We start from the raw sequence: 11,227 nt of genomic DNA, 5'->3' as shown, positions 1-11,227 counted from the left end.
GGTGCTAGGCGGGTCTCAAGACAAACCTTACTCATATCTGATAATCAATCATTGAGAAATTACCACAAAATATTGATTTTCAGAAAACAAACGAGAGCTGCAGTTCCTCTATTCCTGCCTGTATCGTTCGAATACAGAACGCAACTGTCAGAGTTGATGTGGATTGGACAAATGGCTGCTTACACTTTCGCTGCGCTGACGTGTTGCTTCAGGTGTGAATTTGGGGTAATTGCATACACTTCCCTATATACCAAGTGGCTATAATTTCTAATTTAATCTGCTATGGGAAACTTTGTAAATATACCTTGTGATATGGATATGTGTTCTTTGCTGCTGTTGCTTGTTTAAAGAACTCTAACAAATTAGTCAGGTAAGACTTAACTTAACGAAACTTAAGTTGACTAATGCCCAGGAGGTTATTTCAATATAAGTGATTTTCTAATTTATGTCTAATAATTGTTTCCATAGCTCTGCATGCAATAGATTCTTCTAGACTTATTGGTCTGTAATTGCTTGGGTCAGTTTTGTAACCCTTTATATGGATGGGCACTACTTTAGCTATTCTCTAGCCAGCGAGTACTATCACTGCCTTGAGTGACTATTGGAACAGTTGCATCAATTCTGAATTCTTATCTCTATTTCCTAGAGTACAATTGGTAAGATGACGCCAGAACTTGGAGATTTATTTCTATTGTGTTCTTCTAGTACCTGAAACACTTCTGCTTCCTATGTGCCTAATATACAGTAGTTTTAATAAAGAACTTCCTTCTCCTGCCAGAGGCATATTGACAACTTGTTCTTTAATCAAACACCCGAGTAAAACACTTGTTTAGTACACCATTTCCCATTCTTCATCTTGATGTTTACCATTATTGGCTCTGATATATTTTACTTCATCCTTAATGCATCTTTTGCTGTTGCATTACTGTTTGTTCTCCTTTTCTTTTATTGGTTTTTGTTCTTGTTAATTTTATAAAGCACTGTCACAAATGCAAGCGCCACCTCAATGGTCACCATACTGTGTCAGAGACATTGCGCTGTCAGAAACCCAGGATTAGATAGGCAATCCTGCTCTTCTTTTGGCGCAGAGACAGGGTTCCCTATTTTAGTTTCTTCTCCATTTACCTTTTCATGCAAGAATCAGATGGAACTCTGCACTGGAATGTACCACATGCAGCACAAACTATGGATCAGTGGCTTAATCACAGTTTTAAAGTGAACATTTCAAATTCCTGTTTTATTTATTTTTCTTTAGATATACTGAAATGGTGCACACCTCCTGTAAGCACTAACACATCCTCCATCCCCCCTACCATCGCTAAAATGAAAAGGGGGGGGGTGTTGAATTCAGTTTGCCTCATGGGAGGATAGCAAATGCTCTTTCCGATAACACCGTCAGTGACAAGCGTTTTCTTGTAAGAATTAAGTGCTATAAAGCCTCTGTTTGGTGAGGATTGTAATCTTCGTCCTGCTGCTTCCTTCCCCATGATGCCGACACTATCAGAAAAAGAGAAACGTTACCATATGTAATGACAGGTCTGATACAGAGATGTCTATTTTTTGGAGTGATGAAAAATATTACTACTTCTTTATAGGTGCTCTGATATAATCAGCCTTTTCATACCTACAGCTAACACCTTATCAGCTCGGTATGTAGCACTTTAGCCTACAAACTAGTCTTCAGACTGTCTTGCTTGTACTGTACGTTAAAGACACTTCAACATTAAAATAATAATATGACTACTACATGTATAACTGCTTGGCTGTCTGGCAAACTTTTTCTTACATGTATTTTAGTGATTCACTCATGGATTTCACAGAAGTTTAGATTGAACTAAAAGGAAAACAAGGCACACTTTTTACATAACCAAGTATTTAAAAAACTTAACTGTATTAGCTTGATATGCCAAAATGTGCTTTCCTTTATCTCTTTGAAACATGAAAAATGGACCACTACTATACCATAACCTTAAAATACAAGTTACTAGGAACATGAAGGCTGATTACATGTGCATATATAATGTGTATATTCATGTGATTTATGATTTCCATCAATTTCTGTTATTGCTCTCTATATTAATTTCTCATTTTTAAGAAAAATAATTTATGATGCGGGATATTCAATAGTAATGTCACCTTTTTAGTGAATTTGATTTTAGTCCTATTTTTACATCAATTTTATCTTTAACTTTAATAAAGTGATGACGTTGGAAGAAAATCAAAAGGCAAGATCTGAACAATACCCCATTTGATCTTATTTTTTAATTTCTATGAATCCATTAATTATCTGAATCCCAAAGCCTAGGTGTTTATTTAAATGATGTATGTTCACACCATGTTCCTGTGAGTTTCCACCTGGAACTCCATTTTCATTCCACAACCCAAACACATTCTGGTATGTGTATTGGCTTCTGAGAAAATTGGCCCTGGTGTGAGTGTGTGCATGTATGTGTTTTTGTCTGTGTGTACGGACCCTTATCTCATTCGAGGTTTATTCTGCTTTACACACATTGCTTGTCAGAATGAGCTCCAGCTCCCCAGCAACCCTGAACTGGATAAAGTGGTTAGAATATGGATTGATAGATATGAAGATAGTATCTATCAAATATTGTAACTCTCAACACATGTACAGTATATATATTACAGTAGGTCATTTATTGTGGATAAGGCCTGGATCGATTAAACATTTTAATTTATGGCAGCAGCAAATTCCAAACCTTGTTGGAGGCTTTCCATTGTGCAGACACAAGCAGCATCAGTCAGGAGGCAGCTGTTTAAAGGAACGCGTGTAGAATTTTAATTTTCAGGTATGTTACAGTTCTGATTTAATCAGTGACTAAATCTGCAGGATACTGAGGTCTGAGTCAAAGGTTCAGGACATGTCATGTCAATATCCCAGCTATTATAAGGAGAACATGCTCCATTAAAACTATCACCACCCTGTGTGTTTAAGCTTGCATTTCATGCAGCAGAAATTGTAGTTACAGATGCTTGTTAAACTTTAATATTTAAAAAAAATACATCCATTGCTGGTATCATCCTTGATGCTATCCTGCTCTTAAAGTAGTCCAGCGGTTGGTTCATTTGCCTGGCCAGAGGTACAGTACTGTAAATTGAAGCAGGGCAGTTTTGTGCTGCTGCCATCCCCTAGTGGATAGACAAAGGAAGCAGGCTGCAGGAAACAGATCAACTGAGAAACCTTTTTATTGTATGTCCTTTCAATGTCGTTTATTGGGTAACTTGATGAGAATAATGAATAAGAGCTGATTACACTTTGAGGTAAGATGCTGGTGGAGAAGCATAAAATATGTTATGTATTTTTAAATTGATTTTTTTTATATTGTTTTTTGAAATTATACATTTTGAGAAGTGACTGCATTTATTATATTACCCCTTGTTAGTGTTACAGTATGTTTAAACTAAGTTGAAACTTTTGAGTCACACTTTAGTGCATTTCTTAAAAGAACAAATTGCATGTAGATACACTGCAACCATACTACTTCACTCTCAGAACATCAATGTACAAAAATAAATAGGTATAACACTATGTGTAATGCAAATGTAAATGAAACACAACAGCTATTTTCTTCCTTTGACATTTCACATTTTATTTTGCAGAAAGGCGTGTTTAGAATGTTGAGGATAGAGTTTTACTTCCATTCATTGTAACTAATGTTTCATTGACACATTCACACTTCATTAATTAATCTTCTCTTGAATGAATAGAATAATTAAAAATACGTCTTTAAAAATGTTTCTTTCCTGATATATTTGGAAGGACCACCTGGGATACAAGAGTATACGTGATGTATCATCCTCTTATTGTCTTACTGTATAAGTCTGACTTACAAAGCTTCAGCCCTCAACTCAAAGTAAATACCATTCACAAAACACCACAAACCTAAGACAAGCTCCCTCCTGGTGATAAATAAAATGACGCTGGTGAGTTCTCAGGAAGATCATTCAGCAGTGCAATCTGTGCTTCAGAAAATAAATCTTTGACTTGCAGAGAGCACAAGCAACAAATTATCCCCCAACGTAAGTCACAGCAGTGAAGTAAGATGCAACAAATGTTTCTACCATTGATGGAGTGCATTGTGCTTGGAATTGCAAAGGACTGCAAGTCTATTTCCCTTCTCTTTGCCGAAGCAGTAAAAATAAGCACCCATGTGGTAGTGCTTCACTTGGCTGGGATACATGCAGCTTGAAATGTCATTTTGGAGCTTCTTAAAAAATCCATACAATGTAAGACCATGAACATTTATACAGCAAATGTTTCATTTTCCAGATCTTTCCACTGGTTTCCTTTTTTTAGCCAAAAAAGCTGTTTCAGCCAAATAATGATTCAGCAGTAACATACAAGTTTTGGGAAATTACAGATTTTGGAAATAGTCATTATACTGTATGCTGCCAAAAGTTAGCACTGTTCCTGCTTTAACTGGCATAATGCATGACATAAACAGGCTGAAAGAAGTTAATGTAAGATGAAACTGTTGGAAACAACATACTGTAATGTTTATTACTCCATATCAATCATATCCACAATTCAAAATTTCAAATCAAATATAATGTTTCATGAGATTTAATGTCATTAAGGACTTGTTAATTATTGATTAACGTATTATAATGTGCAAGGATATGCTTGTGTCGAGCACTATTACTAGTACTAACAACCAGTCACGTTAAGAAGTGTCAGATAACACATTATATCAGAATTCTTGATTTAGATCTGGATTATATCAACACTTCCACCAAAATTCCTAAACCAGTTCTTAACAACATTTTTCAACAGATTACTGAATTCACTGTCTGCATCAAGAAAGCATCAAAATCATGAAGATGTAACTCCTGGTTTGGTTTTCATGTACTGGCTGTTCATTAAATTCAGTTGTATTGAATTTTTTTTGCTGACTTGTGAAGTCTTAAATTGTTTTATTTAATCCAGCATGACAGGTCTGCTTCTCACTTGTATTCTGTCATATAATTTATGGACCATAGACTCTGGTTTGCTCTGTAACCTCAAAATAAGACTGTACTTCATGGGTAATTGGCCTCTCTGCTGGAGAACACACTCTGTGTCTTCTCAAAGCTGACTGTCTCTTTTGGTGCTTTTAACCAATCAAAATATATTTTTATCATTCAGCAAGAGTTAATCATAAAGTCAACATTATGTTTTCCATGGAAGTAAAAGAGGTTGCTGTTTCATTGCTTTTTATCCAGTTCCCATACAAGGTTTATTTTTGACAGGTTTGTTGCATGACCATGATGGAAATTAAGACAGTGAAAGTTTCCCACTTCTTTGTTTGCCTTAACATGAAGTGATATGGAAAAATGATGGTAAATAGCTTTTACCCTTTTAAGATCATGGAAAATATTACTTGGCTGCTGGCATAAACAGTTTAGGTTTTTAGTTTAAGAGCATAACATTGTTTTATTGCATTTTGACATGATTTTTGGTGTTGGTGTCTGACATGATTGTTTCATTTATCAGTGTTAATTTAATGTATGTTGTTGTGTCTGCAAAGTACTGTTGTGAAAAGTGAGGAAAAATGTAATTTCCTTTGATAATGCAGGTACAAATCAGCTAGACTGAGATATTTAAGGTTCTTTTCAAGATAAAGGGCTTTTATCCAGCTTTTCAACTTGATTTTGTTGGCCCCTACATTTAAACTACATAATGACTATTTATTTCTATAATCGTGGCACAAGACAAAGGCTTTAGTTCAATCAACAAAACAACTTTTCCAGGAGATGGACAGAGACATAAACATTAATGCATTGCAGAATTGTGTCATTCATATCCTAGCAGATTCACTTTGGATTTCCTTTACATTAGCTTGTAGCTTTACATTTTGAGATAAGCCTATTATCTAAATGTATTAAATATTTAATGTTTCCATGATAGCATTTAGTACCACAGTGGTCTATTGCAGTTGCCAGTATACATTTTGGAAGGTTTAGTAAGAGTACACTGAACATACCTTTCATTTTTATTGTAAGTCTCAAGTGTACAGAAGCTAATTAGCACTGAGGAGAATCAGATACTAATGTGTTATAACAAGATAACGTTGCCATATTTTGAATAATTATTGCATTTAAAGTAGATACCATAATAACATTTGTCACAATACACAACAGGGTAACACAATGATTATTGTTAAAACAACAACTTTATTATCTCATAATATTGCAATAATATTTTGTTCTTCATGGGGCTAATTGCTTTCCATACAACTGCTACAGTATATTTTAGGACCTCATCCTATGGCTTCTTTTGCAGAAAACAGCACTGATTTGATTCTACAGTATGGTTCAAAAACACACCAGTTCCATTTGTCTGGACAATGCAACGCCACTCTAGTCTTTTAGTGTAATGTGTTGAAAGTACTTGCAAATTTCTCAGAGTTTCTTTAACTTGTGTATCTCACAAACAAAATGTGAAGGTTTCTCTAAGTTCTTAACGTTTCATACAATGGACAATGACCATTATGGAGTCTTTATATCTATAACTTGTTTCACTCAAAGTATTTAAGTCATGTGATGATGGACAGTTATAATCAACATATTATTGATTGTGCTAAATGTATTTTCTTTCTTTTATAATGCTTCGGATAATTAATGTATAATTTTATTTCTCTGCCTGTTCTCACATACAGAGTCCTTAGAGGTACCAGAGCCAAGTTTTCCATCAGCATTGTAAGACTTGGAAAATTATTACTGACATACGGCTAACTGACCCTATTGGGTACTTGACCTTTACTATTGCATAACTAGTTTTGTTTTTTGGCATAGCAGTACTGCATGACAACCACGGCATTTATTCTGGGCTTTTGTGAATGAGATAAACAATTGTCAGTGTCTGAAAGGGGTAATACTGTATGTACATATCTATTTCTATGAATAACTCCCACTGTGTGTATAGAGTGTATTTTATCTAGTACACTGTGCCACTGTAGGACACTCTTATAAATGGTGCTCTATGAAATAAAGAGTATCATACAGGAGCAAGTCACCAAATTAATGCTGTCATAGGTTTTAACTTACTCCAGTCCTAACTGCACATTTTCTTTTATTTGATTGTTCGATTGTTTGGTAATTAAATTTCTGCAGTTATTTTTCAGTAAATTTGGTTTATTTCAGTAAGGCTCTTACTAGCTAGAAGGAGTATACAGGTGAGGAAAGTGCTGCTACTGTATGTACTCTTACATATAGCGCAGCCATGTGTGCCACAAAGCTCTGACAATCTAGGAAAGAACAAAGAGCAGAACATTCATGGAAAGTTGTTATAAATGTTCGAGGGGGCGATTTTGCAATAAGTTAATACATGTCTGAGTTCTTGTTTAGTTCTAGTTTATTTCTTGTTCAGTGACCTAGCCATCAGAAGCGGAAGGCATGACATATGGCTAATGTGCACATGGCAGGAGATGGCTGAAATTTCACATACTGTACACTATTCCGATACAGTCGCTAGCATGTAACAAATAAGCATTAAGCTTTTTCTTGCATTGAGAAGTGTTGCATTACAGGCAGGGCAAGGAAGATGAATAAGTGTGTAAAAAAAACTAAGTTGAGCTAAAGATTGCTACAGACGATGTAGGCATTCAATGGTGTCCACGGTGGGAACAGTGCAGTGTTCATTCTCAAAAGCTAGGACAATACTGTGAAATTTGTATTTATTACAGCTAATATTTTCAAAGAAGTGTAATTGCACAAACCACAGTTTAATAAGAAATGAATCCTTGAACTTTCATGGTATAAACAATTAAATACAATTGGTTTCAATCCAAGGCTGGAAAAAAACGGTGTGGTGATTCACATTTACTTTATGAGGCCAGAAACCCAAAGAATCTGCAGGTGGTTGAATTAATAACGTTAATACAGGACTGTAATTATGGCAATATACTGACCCTGGTGCTGTGCCAGGCATAAACAACAGCATCATTCAGCAGTGATTGATAGATGGATTTAACATTTGTTAGATAGCACAAGCCATTAAAAGCACTTAGTCATCATATAAAAGTTTTACAGTTAGAGTGAGACACATAATGTATGGTGAGTAGAGGTCTTTTGTGAAAACCAGCAGCAGCAAAAGGCCCCAAAGAAAGCCAGCGATGAGAGAGTCCTACAGATGCAGAGGTAAGCATTTTTAACAACACAGCAGACTCTTGAATGGAAAATACCATATTTGTGGAATTGAAAGCTCACATTAAAAAGACTTATAGAAAAAGTTAAAAGTTAATACTTAGCACAGACTGTAATCAGCAGAAAGTAACTCAACATTTACAAGGCCAAAGCCACACACAGGGCTCACCAGATGACACAGGAGATAGACAGAGAGCAAGCTGAGAAAGGGGAAGCACACGTTTGACAGTATGACAGAAATGGACCTTCTAAATGATGTACCGTTCACAATTATGAAGAATTTGAATGACAGGAATGTGAAAACTGAGAGTGAGAGTGATACAGTGCAGGTTGCGGGGTAACAATAATAAACCAAGCAGTGTACTCTGAATTATGGAACAATGCAGCTGTTCGTAAGCTGTAGAAATATGTAACCTGCAGACAAACATGAGCAAGATTGTTGACTTTTTGGAAGTAGCTCAGGAAATAGTGAAAAACAAAGATAAAGTTAAAAAGCTAACTACAATATTAGTGAAAGTAACAGTACCACATTTGTTAGACAGGGATTACATTTCTGAATTGGATCTGGTTGTAAAAAAATGCATGAAACTTCAGGAACCTTCTACCAAATATAAGTGGAAACAACTGTAATGTCATGTTTCTTAAGACCACAATGGGCACCATATCCTTTAAAACCTATGTTTAATGTGAATTATAAATATTTAAAGATATCTTAAAATTATGTAGAGATGCAGTTAACATTGTTGCCTTGCAGTAATGGGCCCTGGATCCAATTACTTGGATGCTCTCTGCGAGGAGTTCTCCCTGGGTGGTCTAGTTTTCTCCCACAGTCCTAAGACATACTGGTAGGTTAACTGGCTTATGGGAAAGCTGGTCCTGTTATGAATGTGTGTGTGCTGTGATGGACTGGCATCCAGTCTAGGTTGTATTCTGGCTTGCTCCTGATCCATGTATTGGATAAAGCAGTTAGAAGATGAATGAATATCTCTAAATGGTCATTTGTCTTCTGGTGAAGGAGAAGATAATTTAACTAAATACATTTTTGTTTTGGGTTGAAAGTTTGCTGACATTGTATTTCTCAACGGCTCTGTGTCGACACAGTTTCATGTCTTGGAAAGTTACATAATAAAAGTGTCTGTTTCTCCAATTCATGATTATTGCATTCAATTAATACCTGTACCTCCTTGCAACCCTCCCAAAATTTTGTTATCCTTTCACCAGCAAACCAAAGAAAAAAAAAAAGAGATCAAAATTAATATATAAAAGATCTTTATTTAAGACTTTTTTTCTTACCCTCAAGCCATAAATATATCTTTTATTCATAGTAATGTATTCAACTTTCTTGTGGATTTTTTAAAATTAATAGTATACATACTTTTTTATTGTGGTCTCGAAGCTCTGTCAGAGGAATAACATTATATGGTTCTGTAAAGACGGACAGCATGGTGGCGTAGTGATTAGCTTTGCTACTTTGCTGTGCTGGGGCCCTGGGTTCCATTGCTACTTTGCAGTGCTGGGGCCCTGGGTTCCTGGAGTCCTGGACATGCAGTCCAGAGTCACAGGGTACAGTATGTCCAGAGAGGATGGTCACACATTGTTGCAGAAAGTGGATTTTGACAATTTCAGTTAAGATGCACAAGATGGATGTACTTTATGGGGAGTTCATCTTGTTGCTTCTACAGTTGGGTCATAAGATCATATTAGAACAGCTACAGCAATCACACCCTGGCGTCACGCAGTAGAAAGGACTCACTAGAAGTTACATGTAGTCTCCAAAGATGGATGACAAGGTCAAAATGCCAAGATCACTTGAAGAATCAGCAGCCCTGCTCTACCTTAGAAGAGGTTATATCTTGCTTATGTTTCACTCTTTCTACGAAAATTGGTTTAAGGAATAGTGAATGTACTCTCCAAATGCTGTAAAAAATAATGTTTATTGTATTTGTCTTTTGCAATGGCAAAACAAAACATATTCAGAAAATGACAGAAAACTCAAAGTAGTATATCTTTTAACATGTCAACAGAAGGAAAAATAATTATGTATGGCTAACGCACACCCAGGACATTCAATAAGAGATTTTGTATATTTACAAAAATACAAAATGCAGTAAATGCATTGAGACAAGTCTTGAATCCTGAAGGTGATTTACTTGTATACAGGCTGAACAACTGAACAAGCTGTGACTAGGTCACAGAACTACACTAAGAACAGATTATTCTAAAAGTAAAATTTGAGAATATTTGGCACTGGGAAGAGGGATACCTTGCTGTACAATCCATGTTACCATCCAGGCAATTTATAGACTAAGTGATATTGATCGGAAGACATACAGTATGCATCCACCAAATAATATCCTGTTAGTACCAGTGACATATTTATCCAATGTCCGCCTGGAATTTCTCCCCCTTAAACATTTGTTATATCTCTGCAACAGAACATAGCAGGAGCCTGGTTCAGGTCTTAAATTGAAGCTAACCCCCTTGGTTTTGAGTGTGAATAGTCAAATTTCTTATATTTCTTAATGTGTCCACTCAGCAGACAAACATATGAAAAAAAACAAAAAAACAGCTGGCGAACATTTTTTTTTGTCTTCAGAGGTCAGATTTTTCATGCATGTGAAGGGCCTGGGAATGATTTGAAAACCTTGTTCTAGGTGGCTACTAGCTTGGATAAAAATTTGGGACAAATTGATCAATTAGAAAAAAATCTACATCATGTTTTGTGAAGACTGGACCTGGAATGAAATTTCACGCCTATAATAAAAAACAAAAATATTGAAAACAATAAGAATAAAAACCATTGCAATTGCTATAAAAGCCTTAAGACACTGCTAGAGAGCCTTTATCTGCTGTTATGCAATGAAAAAAAACCTCAGAGTTGCCTTCTGGTGTGAAAAAAAGGAACACTGATAAGAAACTGATAAAAAAAACTGATTGATTACCCCGTCTGAGTCAATGATTGACAGCTAAAAATGCAGCCTGAAGCTTCTAGAGGAAGTCTCACCCCCTAAGGGCTCTGAATGGCTGAATATACAATGAATGACAGCGGTTTTGACCAATCAAATCGCCTTATTTCTGGCGCTCG

The sequence above is a fragment of the Lepisosteus platostomus genome, chromosome 3, assembly GCF_059453375.1.
Source record: "Lepisosteus platostomus isolate fLepPlt1 chromosome 3, fLepPlt1.hap1, whole genome shotgun sequence".
Classification (NCBI taxonomy): domain Eukaryota; kingdom Metazoa; phylum Chordata; class Actinopteri; order Semionotiformes; family Lepisosteidae; genus Lepisosteus; species Lepisosteus platostomus.
This window is presented reverse-complemented; position numbering follows the sequence as displayed.